Below are 17,150 nucleotides of genomic sequence, written 5' to 3'. Positions count from 1 at the left end.
AAGCAACGGCCTCCTAGGTGTTCCTTCAAGTGCAGAAACAAGGGAAAATCGCTTGGAACAAGATCCAGGCTGTAGGGAGGGTGGTCGTTAATCAATGTCTCAGCGAAACTGCTTCAACAGCACTGTGCTCCTCGTCGGTGACGTTTTCTCTACCAGCTGCAAAATTTCGACACCATTCTGCGACATGCTGACGAGACATTACAGTCTCTCCGTAAACCTCTATCAGCTATCGGTGAATTCAGTCGCGGTTACATGTTTTGCCCACAGAAATCGAATAACTGAGCATACTTCGCGAGATCAGTTCTTCAAACGAGTAGCAATTCGTGTTTACCTACAACTAGCGCCATAGTGGCGGGTGGCTGAAACTATGCACAGTTGCCAATTCCATGTATTACAATTACTGCACATTCCTCATTCCTCTATAACAGACAAAACTCCAGAAATATCAGACTTGTAACCTTCGTTTCTGATCCTCCTTCGTATATTGGATATGTGATCTTTTTTATTTGATATTTTCTATCTTTTCTTTATTCTTTGCATAAGAAATACAAAAAAAAAATGCAATATTGTAATAAGTCCATTGAATTAACTGCCCGACACGAGAAGATAGACGTGACTTTTGGAAGTCCGAAGTCCTGTCATCTTTGAATGCCGGGTACGTTAAACTCTATTAATAAAGAAAATCTAGGAATACCGATTTCCTTTAGAAAAGTATTAGCACATATTAAATATTAAAATACAAGCAGGAAATTTGATTTGTCAATTTCTGTAGCAGTTAACTTTTCCTTATTCTCTTATTTTATTCTATTAATATTTTCTATATTGTTATTTTATAATTTAGTATGTTTATGTATTTTATATGTATATGATTTAATATATTGGATACATCCAATATATTAATTTTTTCCCTTTAAATAAATAAATATAATAGTTCAATGTAAATCATACAAACGTTGATGGATGTATTGATGGAAGCTTCATGGGCGTATTAACGTTGCAATTTATTAAAAGGTTTGGTTTACCAAAACTCCTTTATGTGTATATTTCCTCTGACTGTCTGTCCGTTCGTACGGGAGGCAAAAAAATCTCAATTTGGCCATCAGGATGTAGACGATGAAAAGTTAAGAATCGTGTTAATTGATGGAGATGATATGAAAACCAAAAGTGGTAAGAATAAACCATTTCCGGTTTTAACGTCGATTACTGTAGAGCGAAAGCGAAAATAGATTTAGCGAGAAACGGTTTCCTGTAATCGATTAAGTATCTGAAAAGTACGTCTCATCTCTATCGTTAATTCTCTACTAAAAACTACAAATGACAGACATGCACTATTAACTTCTGGTTTCCATATTGATATACATAAAGCAAAAACGAGAAGAGAACACACAAAAAAAAAAAAAATCTGGAATCAATTTGGCGTTCTAAGAATGAATATAATCTTCTCTCCTAACTGTCTATTCTGGATCGTTGGTAGAGCGCTTACCTGTGGTGTATGGAGCTCCAAGTTCGATCCCCGACCAAGTAAGTTTGTGGTGGACAGCATCGTGTGTGTGCGTTTTCTCATAGTACCCCCATTTCCTCCCACATTTTCATTGCACGAATTTCTCCATCATCATTCACTTGCCGTAGTTATCCATCTCCCTTAGCCTAACGGACGTAATCATGGGACGCTAAATTAAAAAAATTCATTTGTAACTCTCTATTCAAACAGGAAGTGGCAGAAATCAAACGTTTCTGGATTCAACGTTGATCGCTAGAGAGTAAAATCGGTGATAGATAGCGAGATTTTTTTTTTTTTTTTGCAATCAATTAAAGCATCCCAACAATATTTCCCATCTTTGCTCTAATCTCTCTATTAAAAACGGAAATGATAGAAATTTACTACAACTTCTGGTTTCAATATTGAAAAAATACCACTTCATACAAACCAAATTCCTTCACGTGGTGTGCACGTGATATTGCTACTTCTTACACTAATCAATTATTTACTTTTAGTGTAATTTGTTTATTATTTGATACAAATTTTAATGTAATTTATCCTCACATTGAATTTGGATTCCCTCCCCCCCCCAAAAAAACCTCTGGACCCCTTCCGAAATAAATTCCTGGCGACGTGCCTGATTGCAAACATAACATTACTTTATCTTATTCTCCTTACTTATTATTAATATTATTATTAAATACAATATGATTGGAAATTTGCTCATTTCCTGAAGTTCCATTTTATTACACGCATTACAGTTTGGTGGTAAAAGCAATGGCGCAATAAAAACAGGAACTTGACGAGCAGTTTCTTCGAGCGAAATTCATCCTTGTATCGTGTAGAGTGAAATGAAGAGTGGTAAGAAAGAATCAAGGTGAAATACACTAGAAACGGAAATTTCCGAAGTCTAACGAGGTGAAAATGATAGTATAATACTGCCGTCCTAAGCGAAAAGACCTTAACTCCACACTTTTTGAAAATCGAGATCTTGGTATGGGAATGTTCATAGTACAATTCTGCATCTATCTAAAGTGAAATTGATATGGCTTCACCAATAGGTAGGGGGTAGTGACGTCATGAGTGTTTACCTTATGTTCAAAACTGTAACTGAAAGTAAGCAAAAAGACTTTAAGTGGCACTTCATAAGCAAAAAAAAATAAAATAAAATAAATAAATAAAAAAATAACTGTATTACCACACAAATTTTAAATCGTGAAAATATATTTAATAAAGTTTTACTGAAATACAACAAATTTGAACGTACAGCCTAAGCCAAAACGCGTTTTACTTATTTTTTCGAAAGTATGTGAAATGGAGATAAGGCCTTTTTGCTTAGCACGGCAGATAGGATATAATATACTTAAAAAAAAGTTTATAAAACAAAATTACAGTGAATATCCTAATATCAGCACATTTTTAATAAGAAATTATTTGTGCATATTAGCGATATATTGATTTGGTTCGTTGGTGTTTAACGTCCCTTTTCAGCGGCAAGAATCTACTAAACGTTTGACTTATAGTTAATGAGGGTTTTGAAAAACATGGTCCTCACTGAGAATCAAATCTGGGGCAAAAGCTAACCATATAACCTCGAAAAAAAAAACTTAAATGAAATCTTTAAGTTTTACGTCCCACGTTACGCCCGCTAGGCTAAAGGAGATAGTGATGATGAAAAATGAAGGAAAATGGTGAAATGAAGAAAGTAGAAGGAAACGGGAGAACCCCAAGAAAACCCATGCATACGATGTTTGTCCGCCACAAAGTTCACTTAGCGCGAGCTGGGATCGATCCAAGGACCAGAAGTCAATGCTCTACCACTAAGCCATCGCGGCCTCGAAAGAGCTTAAATGTTGATAATATAATGAACGACATATCAGGGAAAATATGTGAATAGATATAAAAGTATAGTAAAATGCCGACTAAAAGTAGGGAATTCGTGTTATTATTCAGTTCAAAATCTTGTGTCATCGCGAATTCTGTTGAGGAATTTGAAGCTTAAAATATATAAAACGATAATTATGCCTGTTGTACTGTATGGTTGTGAAACATAGTCACTTACTTGAGGGGAAAACGTATACTGAAATATTTGAGAATAAGATCCTGAGACGAATGTTCGGACCAAAGAGAAACGGGAATGGGGAACGGCGGAAACTTCGTAACGAGGAGCTACTAATTTATATGATTTACCAAACATTATTAGGGTCACCAAATCTAGGAGGCTCAGGTGGGCAGGTCATGTAGCCAGAATAAAATGGAAGAAAGTAGGAACGCTTTCAAAGTCTTAACTGGAAATCCAATCGGAAAACGACCATTGGGAAGACCTAGACGTAGATGGGAGGACAATATTAAAATGGATCTCGCAGAACTAGAAATATAAAGTAAAAACTGGATCCAGTTGGCTAAAGACAGAAGTCAATGGAGAGCTTTTGTGAATGCGGCATTGAACCTCCCGATTCCGAAGGACATAACAGTAGTTAATTAGGTAGTAAATATATTTCTTTGTTTACATTATTGAAAGCAAAATTTTGACAATTCAAGCCATTATTTCCATAACCACTGAAGTCCAGCTGCAGAGATATTGAGAAAATCAATAAAAACTAAATATTTGTTGGAAATGTGAAGTACGAAATAAGTTTTTTTTCATACTTGTACTTCGCTGAATAACAAATATCACTAAGTATGAGAAGAGAAAGTCTGATTTCCAAGCACGCTTCGATGACTTATAGAAGTCATGGCTTCAATTATTCTATACTACTCTTGCCCATGAGACGAAATAGACAAGAAGTACCTTTTATATTCGACGTAAGCCGATATAAAGATGACAATTCTGGTCTCGTTTATCAAACGAGAATCGAGGCGTGACGAGAAAATTTCAGGAGTCTTGTGAGCAATACTAGTTCATCGAAATCTTACGTCTCAAACACTGTTTTGGTGTTAACATGTAGTGTTGCCCACGACACTAGATTTAGGGTTACATCGTCTCGAAAACGAGTAATAAAATTACTCTCTCATCTCGAAAAATATATTAGTTTCTATTGTGGAAGAGGTCTGTCTCGTTTTGTATATCGTCACACGGAAATTTTCACCCGCCTTGTCTCCTGGTCCATGCTAGTTACATAATTTATAGCATAAAAATTATAAACGGATAAAGTAATTGCACGAACACAATGAAGAAAATTTATCAACGTTTAAAAATACGCAAATCATTACATAATATACTTTAATATTTAGTATTGGTTTAAATGTTCTTATGCCATACCCCACATAGCACACTACGTCCCTGGGATGTCCCATTTTGATCCCAATCATCCCATTCGGTTCCCGGGATTATCGGGACAATGAGAAGATATCCCATGGACGTCCTGAAGGATTCCCATGTAGGATGTCCACGGGACGTCCCAGATGAGACAGGGATATTTGCGGACATCTGGATCTCCCGCGGAAATCCTGTGGATGTCCCAGGAGCACATACAGATATCCCGGGATGTCCCGTCGTCCGTTACGGGCTCAGTCTCGGACATCCCGTGGACGTACTTGTGCTATGTGGGACCATTCGTGACCTGTCGTGACGCAAAAGAATTTTGGTAACGTCTAGATAAAAAGAAAAAATCAGGGCATAATTTTTGAACAAAATTTACAAAACGAAACGAGAAAGTGTTCTTCCGGAATCGAGACGAGAAAATTTTATCTCTCGTCTCGTCTCGTGGACAAAATTAGTTGTATACGAACAATGAACGTTATGTATAACATATAAACAAACACAAACAAAAAAATCAAAGTTATTTAATGAAGTTGCTAATATACACTAAAATAATATCATAAATATATGTCTGTCTATCTTTTGTGCTTATCAATAAACTTTAAAATTTCGAAGTTTCTTATAAATATTTAAAAAAAAATTATGTAAAGAACTAGAAATTAAAATTTTATAATGAGGTTTAAGGTAAAATTCGTACACAAAAAAGAAAACAATATTTAAGAAATAATTTTAAATTAAATATTGGGAGTAAGATTAAAGTCATTGGGCGTTATTTCTAAAGTTGAGGGCAAAAGCTGTAATGAATAAATCTTGCGGAAGTGGTTCACTAGCGTCCAATACTTTTAGTGTTAGTCCCATTTCTTCATTTATCTAACCTAAAAAGAGAAAGAAAATTTAATAATTTTCTTATTTTTAGCGAATTTTTTTCTTAAAATTTTGTAAATAGGGCAACATGGAATTAAGTTATCTGCATGCCAACACGGGATTCTTGTAAATAAGGCAACATGGAAATCTTCTTAGTTGATTTTTATAAAAGCATTGGTTTCAATTTTTTTACGGTCATAATTTTTCACTTTTTATTTAATGAAAGGTATTAGTCTCTTTCCTCGTTCTGCAAAAGGAAAAAGGCTAAAATATGTCCTTATTTTTGTAACATAACGCCTTATTGTATGCAACCAGCCAAATGCCTACGATGTTTGGGTTGTATAAGAAGCAGGTACTCGGTAATAAGTTGAAGTAATTTTATTAATTTTATAGTGAAATGATAAGTTTACACTAAAATTAAGAGAAAATACTGCATTGTATAGCCATCAGGTTTTCATATCTGTACAAAATATCAAAGCTCTGGTTGTTATGATTGGTTGGTTAATTAAAGGTTTAGCTTACCCGTTCAGCACAGGAGGCTATACACCGTGGATGTACAGCTTAATGTGCGATCCGAACCGCATGATCTTCCACTGGGAACGGAACCTGGGTCTCCCGCGCCCATGGTGCGTATGCTAACCACATAGCCACGACTAAGTCCTTTAGTTCAGGCTTTCTCAACCTACTTCACACCGGACTTCTTATATATTGCTTTCTCTTCGCAGTGATCCCCAGAAGTACACTATTTTCCGGTATTTAATGAGTTTTTGATTATTGTTGCTTATTGCTTATAGTTATATACGTGTGCATATAGACTTCATTTGAATTGTGTTTTAATGCGCATTTTTTTGTGTGTGTCTGTGGTATTTGTATTTTTTTTGTTTCAATATGCAGTTTTTCACCAATTTCATTACTGCTTGATTTCGCTTGATTTATCAATGGTTATGACTCTTAGGTAAAGGTCAGACTGGTTTGTTTGTTTGAACTTTAGCATCTCTTTTCAGCGTCGAGGCTATTTGAGACCTGAATCTACAGTTGAAAGTGGAATCCGAATCACCGTAATGTGTTCAATTCTCTCCCACCGGGAATCGTACCTGGGATCAGGTGCACCAAAGGCAGCCACTAGGCCAGCGGGAGGACAAGAGCACATTGGGTCGCAGATTTAACCAATTTACTGCTACAGAAGGCAGCTATCAGAAAATTCTACATCATCCACAGAAGAAATAATAACTATTTTTTTCTTAAATAATAATCAGAATAAACATTTAAAGACCATGAATGGTCAATGATTGATTGAGCAAATTGATCACCCACATTATCAACGGTGCAGTTGCTTTCAATGTCAAAGAATAGTTTATTTGTCTGATAAAGCTGTAGTAACACACTAACTGATAGTAATGGTCTAGACAAGCGTATTTGAAGGTCAAATTTTTCCTCCTTATTAAACACTCCGTATCTTTTACAGAAAACAAAACAGTAGACTAGGTAATACGTTGTGTATATATATATATATATATATATATATATATATATATATATATATATATATATATATATATATATATATATATATATATATATATATATATATATATATATATATATATATATATATATATATATATATATATATATATATATATATTATCTTTCCGCGAAATAACAGGAATCAAGCTGTACCGGGTCTCATCAGTACTTAGACTGACACCCACTAATGAAAAACCAACTGGCGATGTCAATGCGGTATCCACGTAGCATCGTGAAGATAGTTGTGGAGCTGTCTAAGAGAACGAGGCAGCAAGTAGCTGGAGTTCAATGTCCCTCTTCCTACTGAGGTTATATGAGACATTGATCTACATCTCAACGTGGCATCCAAACTGTCAACTCCCATCAGGAATCGAACCCAGGTACCAAGGTTTTCCCACCTCGAAAGCGGGTATGTTAACGATATAGCCATTATGGAGATGAAGAGAAACTAGTAATAATAGCAACGTGGTAACCACACAATCCCCAAGTTCAAATCAATGGCTGGTATGATCAGTAGCGTACGACGAATTTCATCAACGGGGGTCAACCCATATCCTTTCAGGGCAAGCGTCATTTGTGTACGACTACATATTTTAATAAAGTAAATGTTAATTTTTCCACAATGTCTTGTTAAAGGGTGGAGTTGAACTTCTAAACATATCTCTTGCGAACGACATTCAGTCTGCTAGAGTTTTATGCCAGGAAATGTAAGTTTAGTGTAGTATTCAGGATTTCTTCAATGAGAATCATCTAACAATATCAACGTTACTTAAAAGGGCATTTTCAAAATAACTTTAACTACCCTCATCATTTACGATATAGTCCGTGAATACGTTCAATCAAACAACTTTTAGGTGATGGGTGGTCAGGATACAATACTCAGTGCCGTCATATCTTACTTTATTGCCATCAGTTTGGGGTCCACAATAACAATTGTTCCCACGACGGGAATCGAGCCCAGCACCACAGGCACTCATGACAGGCTCATTGTCCATTTAACTCAGCCTACTATAAAATTCGTTTTCTACTTTGATAAAACTTCAGTCTTTGGCAAACTCCTTGTGGGTAAATTTAAAATACTTTTGTAATATTGCGGTTCTTTTCTCTCGTGCAAATTCATCCAGTCATTTTTAAATAATCTTTGTATACTTAGGGTTGCCATATATCCGTATTTTGTACGGACTGTTTGTATTTTTGGGTCCGTGTCCGTGTCCGTATCGTAAAAAGCATGAAATAGGAAAATGTCCGTATTTGACCGTTTTAGGAGCTGCCCGAAAATTCCCGAGTCGAGAATCGCTAAAATCTCGGGCGAAAAAAAGTGTTTTCATTATATACGGTAACTTATATTTTAGTAACTATTAATAAAATAGGTTATGTTTTTAAAAAGTGTCTCATTTTTCCATTCCAGGGTTCTTTTGGTTAGATTTCATATACGTAATCTAAGGGCATGATTTATTATGTTCGTGTTAACGAAAAAAGTTATAAAACACATTAGTTTCCAATAGTGTTTTAAGTATTACAGTAAACACTAACCTAAACCTAAAAAGTAAGAAATTTCAAAATATCTATTCTGTGTTTGGGCGCCGTATCTTTGATAGGTCGTCATTTTAAGGCTTGTCCGTATTTTGGATCAAAAAATTATGCAATCCTATGTATACGGCACACATAAAAATAACAATTTTGATTATTTGAAAATAAGAATTGCATTAAGTTCTGGCAACAACACTCAAAGGGGTTTCATATCCAGAAAAATAAACGTACTTAGAAACTATAGGTATTAGATTGTCTAGGATCGCTTCGTTTCCTTGCACAGGAAACATTTCTAATTTCATTAGTTTGGTAGTGTTGTCCACGAGACGGGACAAGAAATAAGGATCTCGTAATTTCTGTAGAAGTCTCGTCTTGTCTCGAGATTCTTGAAGAATTCTATTTCTTCTCATCTCGTTCCTCGGAAAGTTTGGCGAGTCTCGTCTCGTTTTGTAACGATTTATACCGTCTCGTCTCGAAGATTTATACAATGACTTTTTTTTTTTTAAATTTCAATGAGAAGTTACCAGTATTCTTCCGTGTTACAATAGGTCCATATAACAACATTCAAACTATGTTTATTATTGGAGTGTATTGTGTAATGACTTGCGTATCTTTAAATGTTGATAAATAATCTTCATTATGTTTGTACTTCATTTTCTGAATTTGTAATTTGTATACTTTGGATCATTTAGCACTAAAGCACTATTTGAAACCTAGGACTTGGATAAACTACTGCTACCTACGAGACTCGGGACATTTCTCGCCTCATAGATAACTATAGTTTAACATCCCTTTTCGGCACCAAAGCTATATGAGACGTGCATTTAGGTACGAACATTGGATTCAGAGCACATAATATCCACCAGGAATCGAATCCGGGTGGTGCGAGCGGTCCAGGATTCGATTCCCAGTGAGGAACAGCGTCGAAAAAGTGGAAAAGGTTTTTTTTTTTAGGTCGGCCATTCTGAGCGATTTTTTCCTGGGTTTTTGTCATTCACACCAGACAAATGCCGGGATAGTACCTAACAAAGGTCCTAGGAAGCTTCCTTTGTTTCCTTTCCTGGGATAGTGTGATCAATGAGAGACGTCATCCCTCATACGTGAAGGGCTAACATGGCCGTAGATGCCAAAAATCCAGAAATCTAATTCGTAATCCTAATCGAACCCGGGTTTTCCTGCATCAAAGAGGGAATGTTAACCATTTAGCTATAAAAAAGCCCAGTTACCGAATTCGATTCCAGGTTCCAACATGTTCGTATTGTGAACAATCATTGACATACACCCCTTCACCGCTCACGTCCACCTTAAAAACTTTTTTACAATATTCATGTGCATTTATCGTGCTTCAGCGTTCAAAGAAAAACCATAGAATGTAAATGAACGATTTCCCTTCATTTCTTTCCGCGAAATATCAACTTAATACAGTATCTGATGTACCGTATTAGCTTACACCTAACTCATCAATGTAAAGAAATTACTTGATCAGCTGCTTAGCGCTAATGATGTGCGAATTTCTCACATCATCATCAACGACCTTGATGAAAATAGCTGTCATCAGCGCATCGGTGTTATAGACAGCAATGCGGGAAGATCACTTAGTCTTCTTTTAGTCATATGGTGCTAACAGAATTGCAGACATTCGAGATATGGTGACGGCGAAGAATGCGTCACGTGAAGTACTATCATTGACAAACAAGAAGCGCAAACCCACAGCACTTTTAGCTGGGGATAGTTCAAATTTGAACTATGTATACCAGTAGCGTAGCCAGGATGTGTGTTTGGGGGGGGGGAACAAGTGCTGTTATAGGTACATATAGAAAAATTACAAAGTAAAATATATATATATACATAAAATCTATTAAAAAAATTACAAACATCAAAGTACCAAAGTACATTGTCGGACCTCTTTGGGGGAAGGGGCCCGGCTCCTCTGGGCCCCCTTCCCTACGCCACTGATGTATATAGCCTATAATTAGACACTAAATTAGTACACTCTGCTAAAGGTAATGAAACGGATTACGCCTAGAAGTGTCAATTTCGTCCGACAGATGTCAATAGCTAGAGGATGGTTAATGCCATCTAATGGCGGGATGTGTAGTTTCTGATACCTTTGTTTTAATAGTAGAAAATGGGATATGTAAATGAACCTGTTACCCGTTAAGATATTAACGAATTGACTCCATTAACGAACGAGACCGAGATATTTGTTCTAGCTATCTATTCCAAAAAAAAAAAAAACGAATTCAAAAATTCGCTCCCGTTCAAGAGTTATCGTGCGGAGTAACAGACGTAATGACGGACGAATGGACTAACAAAAGGCTCGCTAGAGTGATTCTAGTAAATAACTGATAGAGCGCCAAGACATCTCAAGTGGGGGAGAAATTTACTAAAAAGACAATTTACAGTTTTCCTTCCAATGTTTCCTTTGACGTTACGAATTGTTTGTGGCTTATTTTCATAGATGTGAAACTTGAGAAAACCCCGAGAGATAATCCAGGGTGAAGGGGAGATATAATGTGATTTGGACGGTCAATTCTAGTGGTGGGCACAAAAACAGTTTTTTTTCTTTTTCTGGGTTTTAGAAAAAACGAAACAGGTTCTTGAACATCTTCCAAAAACCGTTTTTTCGCCGAAACCGGTTTCGATTTTCTCCAAAACCGGTTCGGTTTTTCACCAACTTCAGTTAGGATTTCTTCAAAAACCACTTTCAGTTTTTCCAAAACTGGTTCTATTTCTGACCGGAATAGTGCTTCGTTTTTCTCCGGAAACCGATTCCGTTTCCACAGAAATAGTTTTGTATTTTTCAAAACAGTTTTCACCGAAACCAGTTTTGGTGAAAACCGAACCAGTTTTGGAGAAAACCGAAATGTCGGTTTTTTAGATTTCGGTTTTTCGGTCTCAGGTCTTTATAAAAACCGGTTTTGCCAATCACCAGTCAGTTCACATAACATTTCTTGATAGGTTTCGTTCGGGAAACTTTTCGTGTTATTAAGTCCAGAGTGCTCCATTCCACCACCGAATCAGAAAAGGACATCTGAACAACATAATCTTCGATCGGAACTCATCAATAATCGCATGGATTGCTCTACACAATTTAAATAAGTTCTGATGTTATTGTTGGTAAAGTCTTTACAGTAACACTCATAACACATCTAACGCTTGTACAAAATCCAGGTAAGAAGAATTAGTCATATCGAAACACAAGGCGTCTCTGTAACATTGATTCAATATTAGCCTGCAGACAAACCATAGATCTCTCGACTGAAGCAAAATTATTTCCACATGTAAATAAACATATTGCATAATGTATCGTTGAAATATGGTTGCACAATGCACGTATCAATATCTTAACTCTGATCATAATGGAATCATACATTTATCTTAACTTTTTTTTTTAATTTTATAGAACTGTATATGCTAAAGGAAATATATGAAAAATGGAAGTGAATTATAACGGAAGAATTCATGAAATGAAAATGTGGAAGGAAATCAAAGAACACCACCAAAACAAACTTGAACTGGGGTCTAAAGTTGATCTCTTTTCATGAATAATGTTACCTCTATTATTAATTTCCCGTGCTGTTGAATAGTAGTTTCACGCTTCTTTCCTGTCAAGGGAAAATTTTGTGAGTGTGTTGGCTTCCTATTGTGAGACACAATTTACTCGTAGATATATTTTTTTGGAATTTAGCGTCTATTTTTTAAGCACCAAGGTTATATGAGTAACAGGTGTAAACGTAATAAAGTAGAATCCGAACCACGTTCAAATTTTGAGGTTCTCCCCAGGCCCGGATTATTGCCCATGCTGTTAGCTGAAACCCAAGGTGGCATTATTTGGCTCTGTGTTTCCCTCCTTATATATCCTTAGACGTACTTCCAAATATATAAAAGAACATGTTTACGTCTAGCTTGCACATTTCCTCATAAAAAGGAGTCACCTATAGCCACCAAACCTCGTGCATAGTTAGATCTTCACCAGATCTAATCGCGTACGAAGCTAGTTTTCGATTTTCAACTCATCTAAAATGGGAGTGGTCACACGTTCTGGATGTTCAAAAAGTGTAGAATATCCAGCATCCTTTAAGTTAGACACCCCACAACACTCTAATGTGTTGCAGGTTGCATATTGTTTAGGTTGTACTAAAATGGGCACTTTTGATAGATATAGATTGGCCTGAAATTGCCAATGTAGGTGTTTCTGCTTGGAGTATAGTTTACCCCCTTCACAAACCGTATAAACATATTGAACAATGAGATTTTGTATAACCGAGCCGCGAGTGTGCTGGGTTTATTACAAACGACAATTTGGTTGCAGTATCTTAGAACAATGTCTGAAAGCTGTACCAAAGTCATGGGCGGCGATTAGGGGGGGCAAAGGGGGGCAGTTGCCCCCGCACCTTTTTTAAGTAACCAATTAATGTATATAGTTTCATTTGGAAATGTAACGATTTTGTATGTGTTACTGATTAATAAGAAAAAATGCTGCCATATAATATTTGCTGTTGCGTGAATACGTATTGGTTGTCTTCCCGTGGAGTAAAGAAAGCTACAGTAATTGCGTTTTAATCACCACAGAAAATAACCCCAAAAAATAACCTATTGGAGCACAATTTCAGCATACTTTCATTTCTTCTTACAAGGGCTCGATATGTTAGTGAGCCGCTTTGAAGCTAATCGAAAGAACATTATGCAAAAAAGTAGGGCCTATTTCACAAGTTATTCTTTAATTGCACAAAAATTGACAGTTCCTAAAATGTCTTTTCTTCTTTCTAAAGTAAGGAATACCGATTAAAAAGAGCTGATAAGAAACAACTTCTACCTTTTCCATTGTTTTGTAGTGTAATATACGAGTGAAGTGTTGTGTTTAAGGATGTACGAGTGTATATACAATAAAATTTAGTAAATTGAACATAATTCTAGGTTTTAAATTTATTTTGTATAACTGAAGTGTGGATTGTAAGTATTGTTGTGTTTTGATGTGTTCCAAGAAAGTGAAATCTGCACCTAATGGCAACGAACATATTTCAAGAAGTTGCAAAAGCAAATATTTCTTTAAATGTCGTAGCATATGCTTGTAGTATTTACTGTCTTTCATTTTCTAAGAGTAATAACATACATTTAATAGCATGTGTGGAATTAAATATTAAGTTTTTCATTAATCCTCAGTTTCAATATAACTTTTGCAAAACAAGCATCATTATTCATTACTATGATTAATATTATCCTTTCTATTTATTTGTTTTGCAAATTTATTAAATAATCTGATCACACAATTTTCCAGACAGAATTTTAAGATGTTCATGAGCAATGAATCAAATCTCTTCTTACACTTTCGTTGTTTAAGAGTACAAAGGGCTAGTATCTACTTGCGTTGTTCTTCTCAATTTACTTAATAAACTATTATATACGATATACGGTATTTTAACTGAAAATATAGTATCCTATTAGTTATACAACCTTTCGTCAAACAAAATGTTAGAAACAACCAGGAAAACTAACATTTATATACAAATATTCAGATCATGTCTTGCCCCCTCACTTTTAACGTCCAACCGCCGCCACTGACCAAAGTATACTATTCAATTCTCTTCGTATATTAATACAAAACAGGGAATGTCAATATCACCACCTTCAAGTACAAATATATTTGAAATTACTCTATTTTTTTCGGGGGAGAGGGAGGAGTGTGTTAATCCCTGGCTCTCCAATGGGAATTAAACACAGGACCCCGTGCATCAAAGGCATGCTCGTAGTCACTAGATCAGAGTGGAGGTGAGACACGAGGCTACAAAGCCAAAAAAAAAAAAAAAAAAAAGAGTGATGGGAGTCGATATGTAGAATATACACAACCGAAGTTTCGTAAAAAGCCGATTGACCAGCAATAACTCTTCATTCATAACAGCGACAACATTAGTTTTAACTAGTTACAACTGTATTTAACTACTGTTGAAAGAATAAGGCTTATATTATATGCACAGTCATGCTATATATAGGAGAGCACATTTAGGTCTTTACAAATATATAAAGAGCTATAGATATACCGCATTGACTTGACACCTAGTCTTCCATTCCAAGCGCTGCTATCGGCTGAAGGAATTCCACTCCCTTTTGCTAAGGCTCTCTTGCTTAACAACAGCTGAATCCTTATTGGCTCAACGCATGGGTGTGTAGCGGGTGTGAGCTTTAGGTCACATTTTTGACACGGTTCAAGACATTTTGGCAGCACTATATAATGCTCTCGTATTTTAATAATGCGTCCTTGTAACAAACGCTTGTGAAAGAAATAAAGAAAATAACATTTAATTTAAGTTTTGCACTGAGTTAGCGTACAAAACTTTTCAGAATTAGGGGCGATTTTAAAAAACATTATAAGGGGTAAAAGTGACGGGGGATCGCGGGTATGCCGTTGCCCCACTTCCAAAAAGTCTCTCCACGTCTATAGCGTCTCTCCACTTCCTAAAAAATTACAACGGGCTTAGATACGTACGGGTAACAGCGTGACGTCATGCGTTCCCCTACCTTTTCAGATCCACTTTTACCCCTGACATAAATAATGAATAAATGAAATAATTTTACTTACCAGTGTTGTGATAACAATTGACAACATCCTTAGCAAACGTCCAATCGGTACAGTTCAATCGAGGACTATATCCTTTGAACAACACATTAGAAAAACACAAACAAAACACGAACACTTTATATGACACACACAAATTAACTATATATATAAATGAAGTGAATACACTTGTTTTAAACACATATAAATAGCCAAACACAAATGTTTTTTGTTCTCATTTTCTTAAAAAACAAATTCTTTTAAATTGCATTGCAACGTTATGATAGGCCTTGAAAATACCGTTGCATAATGCCACTTACGTCAGTTTGCCACAAATACAAAGAATAAAAAAAGCAAAGACGAGAAAAAATAATCACCAGAAAAAAAGAAAAAAAAAAACTATTGTTGAAGAAAATATTTCGCACTGAAACAATCACGAATCACGAACAAATTAAAACTCGTACTTTTCTCGCAACACAAAATTTCAACTGTGAATCGAAATAAATAAGACTAAGTATAAAAAAAAAAAAAAAAAAATCTACAAACAGATGCGTGGGAATAAAAACAAATAACTTTTTTTTCCCCCTATCTTTGAAGCACACAGTTCGGGAAGACCGAAAGAAAAAATATTCATGCCGGTTGCACCAGCAGAGCACGCAGGAAGATATCTATGACGACGACTGCCACGCCACCTGCTAGCTTGCTTGTTACTTCAGCAAGGCAGAATCGAGAACTAACTGCTGAATCCGTCAAGAAGAAAGTCAAAAGAACAGGCCTACATGTGTATGAGTCGTTTGAAAAATCACCTCTTAAATTGTGATTTTGTCACAGGTTCCGGAGAGATTTTCTTCTGAATCAGAGCTATACTTTGCTATTAAGTTACTATTAACACACATTTGTTGTGCTGTAGCATACGTAACCTATGTGAGAAAATTACAGTTCAGATCCTCAGCTACTTCTCCAGTGAAGCACAATCTAAAGAAATGATTACTAACCCGTCCGGGAGTGTGTTTCATCCGGGTCCGGCCTTTGAATAAAAATTTAATATAGGCCTATACAGGGTGTTTCAAAACAACACCGACAACGTTTGGGAGGTGATTCCTGGCAGCAAGGTAAGACAAAAAGTATAGACCAACCTGGGTACACAAATGCTCCTTTTCGGAGTTATAGGCTGCCGAAAACCTGAAAAACTGAATTTGAAATGTCCATAGCTCCAAAACTATGGGACCCACCGCAGTCGGGTCAAGACTTCACTTAGGAACTAGCATGTGCCCTATCCATATATCTGAGTTTCAGAATCCTGTGGTACTTCCGCAACAATTTTTGTAGAGGTAGTTGTCGAGTACTTCAAACTATATGCCCGCAGCCAAACTCATTCTATAAAAATTGTTCCATGAGTACCTTAGGATTCTGAAACATGTATTTTTGGATATCGCTCATATTAGTTTCTAAGTGAAGTCTTTACCCGACTACGGCAGGTCCCATAGTTTTGGAGCTATGGACATTTAAAGTTCAGTTTTTCATGTTTTCGGCAGCCTATAACTCCGAAAGGAAGCATTTGTGCACCAGCTCCCAAACGTTGTCGCTGTTGTTTTGAAACACCCTCTATATATACACTCTATGATTTATTTTCTAACACCATACGTAACAGCAAGAGTGAAACTGGTTATCATAATAAACTTGAATCGACTTCACTTCTACTAGCAAAATATTTCTTTAACAGTTTGGATACTAAACTCATTCCACGAGATAGTGCTGTTGGTATCGATTGGATATTTCATATAGTTATTCTCAAATGTTCGTTCCTCATACAACAAGGTGGCCTCATTCTTCCACAACAGGGAAGTCACATCGGCAATGACGGTGAAATCGGTTTTACACCCCTTTACTTCGGTTCTGATACCTCCAGTAATTTTTCAGTTTGAAAGCAC

The 17,150-nt window shown here is 36.0% G+C and overlaps 1 protein-coding gene across 1 annotated transcript in view; it reads right to left on the bottom strand.

Annotated features, from left to right (window-relative positions):
• LOC145672866 (breast cancer anti-estrogen resistance protein 3 homolog) overlaps positions 1-15,910 on the bottom strand; it is a 420,567-nt gene extending 404,657 nt beyond the window's left edge. Inside the window, exon 1 of the mRNA XM_081742056.1 lies at positions 15,244-15,910. The gene's annotated coding sequence lies outside the window, so the exon portion shown is untranslated. The remainder of the gene's footprint in view (positions 1-15,243) is intronic.
• Between the last annotated feature and the right edge of the window lie 1,240 nt (positions 15,911-17,150).

This window comes from Thermobia domestica, chromosome 2 (genome assembly GCF_964235325.1).
Source record: "Thermobia domestica chromosome 2, izTheDome1.hap1.1, whole genome shotgun sequence".
In the NCBI taxonomy this organism is placed as follows: Eukaryota; Metazoa; Arthropoda; class Insecta; order Zygentoma; family Lepismatidae; genus Thermobia; species Thermobia domestica.
This window is presented reverse-complemented; position numbering and strand designations above follow the sequence as displayed.